This window comes from Myotis brandtii, unplaced genomic scaffold, assembly GCF_000412655.1.
Source record: "Myotis brandtii unplaced genomic scaffold, ASM41265v1 scaffold655, whole genome shotgun sequence".
Lineage (NCBI taxonomy): Eukaryota > Metazoa > Chordata > Mammalia > Chiroptera > Vespertilionidae > Myotis > Myotis brandtii.
The window spans coordinates 326,814-333,886 of record NW_005370542.1 but is presented as its reverse complement, the minus strand read 5'-3'; positions in this window follow the sequence as shown (position 1 = coordinate 333,886).

The window sequence follows — 7,073 nt, the reverse complement described above, 5'->3', positions numbered from 1 at the left end:
CTGCCCCCTGGTGGTCACTGCACGTCATAGCGACTGGTTGTCTGCCCCCTGGTGGTCACTGCATGTCATAGCGACTGGTTGACTGTCTGCCCCCTGGTGGTCAGTGCACGTCATAGCAACTGGTCGACCCGTCGACCATCTGCCCCCTGGTGGTCAGTGCACGTCATAGCGTTCCCTGTGCTAACTTCCAGCTCTCCGATCGAGTTTGTTCCTCCCCTATCACCTACGTGCCCATTAGAACATCGTGCACCGAGGCCCAATACCCAACACTTGCCTTCAATGGGCTCCCAACCCCTCCATCGACACTCAACTCCTAGCAACATGCACTCAACCCAGACGGCCGGTCCTCATGAGGACAGCTCTGCCAAGACATTGAGATATAGAACATCGTGCACCGAGGCCCAATACCCAACACTTGACTTCAATGGGCTCCCAACCCCACCCCATCGCCACTCAACTCCTAACAACATGCACTCAACCCAGACGGCCGGTCCTCACGAGAACAGCTCTGCCAAGACATTGAGACTTTTTTGCTTCAAAAAGGAGCCGCTTATTGGCTATTAAGTGCCGGAGAGCGACTATCCACGGAGGAGTCATGTTCTAGGCCGCCCCCAGGAAGGAGGGAAGCAAATGAATCGATGCTGGAAAGTGGCCGCTCGCCCCCAGAGACACCATGACCGACACCCGCGCCTTCGAAATGAACGCTTGGCGAAGGGCGGGCGTGCCGTCTGCCAGCGCCAGGCTCGCCTCTGGCCTGCTTTTCCCCGGAGCGAGGCTGTCATTTCATTCTCCTTTTCAAGTTGGAAAATCAATGCTCAAGTTAAGCGACTCCTCTCTGTTGATGCCAAAAGGGAGAAAAAAAATGTCACTGTTGATAGTGAGACGCGGAGGAAAACCAAATGTTCCAGTTCTAGGCCCGGCCAACACCAGCGCAACCTACATATTTCCTTCCTTTTTAGGGAGGCATCATTGATGAGTAAAATTGCGAGATATTTAAAGCGACAGCATGATGGTTTTTTTAAAAAAAATCAATATTGTTGAGCATATTACAGATGTTCCTCCTGTCCTCCAACCCCCCCATCAAAGTGATAAAAAGCAAGGACCCCCCACTGGCTTGGCTCAGTGGTTGAGCGTCAACCGATTCTTGGTCAGGGCATGTGCCTGGGTTGCAGGCTTGATCCCCAATCAAGGAGGCAGCCAATCGACGATTCATCAAGGAGGCAGCCAATCGATGATTCTCTCTCATCATTGATGTTTCTATCTCTCTCTCCCTTCCTCTCTGAAATCAATAAAAAATACATACATATATATAAAAAAAAAAAGACAGGAGTCCCCAGGCTCAGACCAGTGCCACCGCTGTTCATGCTGGAAAATGACTGTAAATGCTGCAGGTGGCAAAGTGCTTGGCTCACCTTTGTGTTCAAGAAGCCAGGTGAGTCCAAAGGGAAAACGGAGGGAGCCGAAGCAAGGCCAGGCCAGGCCACCTCTCTCTCTCCTTTCCTCTCTGAAATCAATAAAAAATACATATCTATCTATATGTATAAAAGCCTAAACGACCGTTACAACCAGTCAACCGGTCGCTATGACGTGCACTGACCAGCAGGGGCCTCATCATGGATGTTTCTGTCTCTCTCTCCTTTCCTCTCTGAAATCAATAAAAAATACATATCTATCTATATGTATAAAAGCCTAAACGACCGTTACAACCAGTCAACCGGTCGCTATGACGTGCACTGACCAGCAGGGGCCTCATCATGGATGTTTCTATCTCTCTCTCCCTCTCCCTTCCTCACTGAAATCAACAAAAATATATTAAAAAGCAAACAACCCCCCCTTCAAAAAAAACACACCCCAACATTATTTGAGAAACAAGGATGGCCAAGCAAGTGCCTCATCTCTTGCCCCTCAACCTCTTGCATTTTGGGTGGAATGCAGTGTTTTCACGCATCATGACTTCAAAAACGTGGACATCCTATTTCAAGGCAACGCACCCCATTTTTTAGACGAAGCAGCCAAGAAATATAGCCGGTTCTAAGTCCCAAAGTATTTCACGTTGCAAACGCGCCCAGGGAGGTGCTGGGAGAGGGGGTTTATCATAAGCGTGCACGCTGTGTCCCAATAATGTTTTATTTTTTCCGATTCCCAGGGAGAATTGGCAATGCGTGCAGCTGAAGATGCTAACTTATTGTCATCTGTTTTTCCCCTGGAGGCAGAGAAAAAGGAATCCGTTCCACACCCCAAACGCTGCCCCACTCTCCTGAGACTTTTAACAAAGATCCTCAGAGCAGAGAAGCAAGAAGAGGATCCTGTCCCTCCGGCTGCCCGCGACCCTCGTACCAAGTTGGAGTGAACTCGGACGCTAAATCCGGTTTTATTTAAATTACAAACATGGGGAGGACAGTATCTGCAGGACCTTTAGGATGGACAATTCTCTTAAACATGAAGAACGTGTTTCTTGCCCGGCCGGCGTGGCTCAGTGGTTGAGCTTCAACCTGTGGACTCAAGGGTCCCGGGTTCGATTCCTGGTCAAGGGCACATGCCCGGGTTGCGGGCTCGATCACCAGCAAGGGGCGTGCAGGAGGCAGCCGATCCGTGATTCTCTCTCATCATGGATGTCTCTGTCTCTCTCTCTCTCTCTCTCTCTCTCTCTCCTCCCGTCTCCCTTCTTCACCGAAATCAATAAAAATATATTAAAAACAAAGAGATGCACTATCCCTGGGTGGCCACACGTGGGCGCCTTCATTTGAATGTAGAAATCCCGTCTGCTTCTATTTCTGGGGACCACAGGCACACACACACACACACACACACACGCAGGCAATTAGGAGGGAGAAACCCTCGTCCAAAACAGACCCAGCGGCTTTCCGATGGGAAACAAGCATTGTTACCCCAACAAAATGGAGACGGCGTACAAGCAATTGCTACAAGATCGACGCGATCTTTAGAGAATTCACCTGAATATGAAATGCGCAAGGTACCAGCAGCAGGTCTCAGAGAAGTATCGTGTAGAGTTTAAAATACCTACTTCATTTTCCTCTATAATAAAAGCCTAATATGCTAAGTGTCCTGCCATCCGGTCATCTGATCAACCAATCAAAGGGTAATATGCTAATGATGTGCTAAGGCCGCTCAACCGCGCGCTATGACGTGCACTGACCACCAGGGGGCACACAGTTGATCGGTTGACCAGTCGCTATGACGTGCCCTGACCACCAGGGGCAGACAGTTGACTGGCCTACCAGTCGCTATGACATGCACTGACCATCAGGGGGCAGACAGTTGACTGGTTTACCAGTCGCTATGACGTGCACTGCCCACCAGGGGGCAGTCAACTGGTCGACCAGTCGCTATGACGTGCACTGCCCACCAGGGGGCAGTCAACTGGTCGACCAGTCGCTATGACGTGCACTGCCCACCAGGGGGCAGTCAACTGGTCGACCAGTCGCTATGACGTGCACTGCCCACCAGGGGGCAGTCAACTGGTCGACCAGTCGCTATGACGTGCACTGCCCACCAGGGGGCAGTCAACTGGTCGACCAGTCGCTATGACGTGCACTGCCCACCAGGGGGCAGTCAACTGGTCGACCAGTCGCTATGATGTGTACTGACCACCAGGGGGCAGACTCTCTGAGCAGTAGGTTAGCTTGCTGCTGGGGTCTGACCTATCAGGACTCAGCCAGAGGGACCAGACATGCCCTGAAGCCCTCCTATAATCCCTCCCCGGCTGGCCAACCTCCCGTGTCCCTCCCCAGCCCTGATCATGCACCAGTGGGGTCCCTCGGCCTGGCCTGTAGCCTCTCGCAATCCGGGACCCCTCAGGGGATGTCGGAGAGCCGGTTTCACCCTGATCCCGCAGGCCAGGCCGAGGGACCCCACTGGTGCACGAATTCTGGCCTCTATTAGGATCAAATAAAATGGGTTCAGACTCCCTCCTCCCACCCCTTCCCTTCTTTTTTTTTTTTTTCAATGACAGTTGCCATTCACCGTGATATTTGCCTCAGGAGTGTAGCTGGGTGGACAGACATTCATACACCTTACAGAGTGACCCCCACCCAAGGATACTTTGTCAATTCTTAGGGAGAATAGAAGAGAGAGGGAGAGACAGAGAGAAACATCCATGTGAGAGAAACACATCGACGGGTTGCCTCCTGCACGAGCCCTGGCCGGGGCCCTGGCCGGGGAGGAGCCTGCAACCGAGGTACGTGCCCTTGACCGAATTCGAACCCGGGACCCTCGGTCCACAGGCTGTTGCTCTATCCACTGAGCCACACTGGCCAGGGCCAATTCACCTACGCTTTGTTAAGAGTTGCTTGGAGTATTGTTTTTCTTTCTTTCTTTCTTTTAAAATATATTTTTATTGATTTCAGAGAGGAAGGGAGATGGAGAGAGAGAGAGAGAAAACATCAACGATAGAGAGAATCATGGATCAGCTGCCTCCTGCACGCCCCCTACTGGGGATCGAACCCACAACCCCGGCATGTGCCCTTGATTAGAATCGAACCCGGGACCCTTCAGTCCACAGCCTGAGGCTCTATCCACTGAGCCACACCGGCCAGGGCTTGAGGTATTGTTTCTCAGACAGCACCCTGGAAAAGGCAATGCCTATCAGTACGATCTCGATGCTGACAGATTCGGAGTTTAATTCTCCACAAAAGGAAGCAGGGATTTCGACACATGTTGGCCCCTGGCTTCTGCGAAGAGTTGAGGAAAGAGCATCACAAGGGATAGGCACAGCAGCGCAGTTTACAATCGCTACGATTCGGAAAACAGCCTAAGTGCCCACCAGCACATGAGTGGATTACAGAGCTGTGGTCCATCGACACCGTGGAATACTACGCAGCCCTGAAAAAGGAGGACCTCTTACCATGTGCAGCCGCACGGAGGGACCTGGACAGCAGGATGCTGAGCGAAATCAGGCAGTTGGAGAAAGACACGTGTCCCATGACCTCACTCATTTGTGGGACCTAACGAACAACATAAACTGATGGACAAAAATAGGCTCACAGACGTAGATGCGTGAACAGACCGTCCAACCTCAGAGGGAAGCCGGGGAGGGTGGGTGCGTGGGAAGAGATCAACCAAAGGACTTGTATGCATGTAGGCGTCACCCATGCACACAGACAATAGGGGGGTGAGGGTCTGGGGTGGGGGTGGGGGCGGCTAGAAAGGGTCAAGGGAGGGGAAGGGAACATATGTCATATGTTCAACAATATCCTACATTATAAAAGGCCAATATGCAAATCAACCAAAAGGCGGAATGACTGGTTGCTATGATGTGCACTGACCACCAGGGGGCAGAGGCTCGATGCAGGAGCTGTCCCCCTGGTGGTCAGTGCGCTCCCACAGGGCGAGCGCTGCTCAGCCAGAAGCCGGCTCACGGCTGGTGAGCACTAAGCCATCAGTCGGACATCCTCCGAGGGCTCTGGGCCTGCGAGAGGGCTCAGGCCGGGCTGAGACCACCCCCCTGAGTGCACGAATTTCGTGCACCAGGCCTCTAGTTAAAAAAATGAATGTTAGCACCAAGGACACAGTCTCCCCCGGCAAGGGAGTCGTACGGTTGGCTGGTACAGATGCACCAACTCAGTGGTCGGCAAACCGCGGCTCGCAAGCCACATGCGGCTCTTTAGCGTCTTGAGTGTGGCTCTTCCACAAAATACCGACTTCTGCGCACGGGCCACGAAGTTTCAATCGCACTGTATGCGGCATTTTGTGGAAGAGCCACACTCAGGGGCCAAAGAGCCACGTGTGGCTCGCGAGCCGCGGTTTGCCGACCACGGGACTAGGGGGACTTCACAGCCGTCTCCATTATATTTTCTTCTTTTCTTCTTAACATAAATATATATATTTTTTGGTGTCAGAGAGCAAGGGAGAGGGAGAGAGAGAGAAACATCCGTGGTGAGAGAGAATCATGCATCGGCCGCCTCCTGCACGTCCCCCACTGGGGATCGAGCCCACAACCCGGGCCTGTGCCCTTGAACCGGGAATCGAACCCAGGACCCTCCTGGTTCCTAGGTCGACGCTCACCACTGAGCCGCCCTGGCCAAGCTCGCATTCAAATTCTAAGGACGAGACCCTGTAAGAACAAGGGCGAGCCTTCCACTGGGCCTCAGATGATGAGGCTGAGAGAACCCCGTTGCCCCCCAACCCCCGCATGGGCTCCTTCTAGCTCACCCTCACCCCCACCCCAGGCCTCCAACCCCCCCTCATAGTCTGTGTCCACGGGTCACGCATAGACGCACACACATTCTTCGATAGATCTCTTCCCACCCACCCACCTCCCCGCCTTTATATAGGAGCTTTCCCTGGGCCCCGACTCCTGGGGAACCTCGTGACCCGCTGTTCCATCCTCTCGTGCCACTTTGCACCCACATTAGCGTGTGGGCCGCGGCCCCGGCGATGGGCTCAGCCACCTCCCGTCCCTGGAGCCCTTGACCACGGACGGCCCTTGCCAATCCTTCGCGCACACAGTGCTCTCCGTCCGGCGTGGACACGACGGGTAATCCACCCCGAGAACCGCGGGGCCCTGGGCCTGTGTCCTGTTTACCCGGCCTCCTCGCCATGGCTCAGCGCCCTTGGCGTGACAGTCGCATGTCCTTGGGCCCTGAGCAGGGGCCCTTCCGTGTCCACCAGGAAACACCCACATGGGGGATCCCGCCGAGGCCAGAACACGGCCGGCCACGGAGACGGAAGCAGGCAGGGGCATGTGCAACCTTCAGAACATGCCACACGTGGTGACACGTGGGGAAAGAGGTTTCCTCCCTCTATCGCTTCTAAACCTTGCCAGCTGCGTTCCCTCCCCGGACAGAATGCGAATGGTACGAGAATCAACCTGCTTGATTTCAGATCACGATGGCTTTGACCATGCTGGCGAAAATAAGTCACCTTGAAACGTCAAATATATTTTTTAAAATACATTTTATTGATTTTTTACAGAGAGGAAGGGAGAGGGATAGAGAGTTGGAAACATCGATGAGAGAGAAACAGATCAGCTGCCTCCTGCACGCCTCCTACTGGGGATGTGCCCGAAACCCAGGTACATGCCCTTGGCCGGAATCGAACCCGGGACCCTTCAG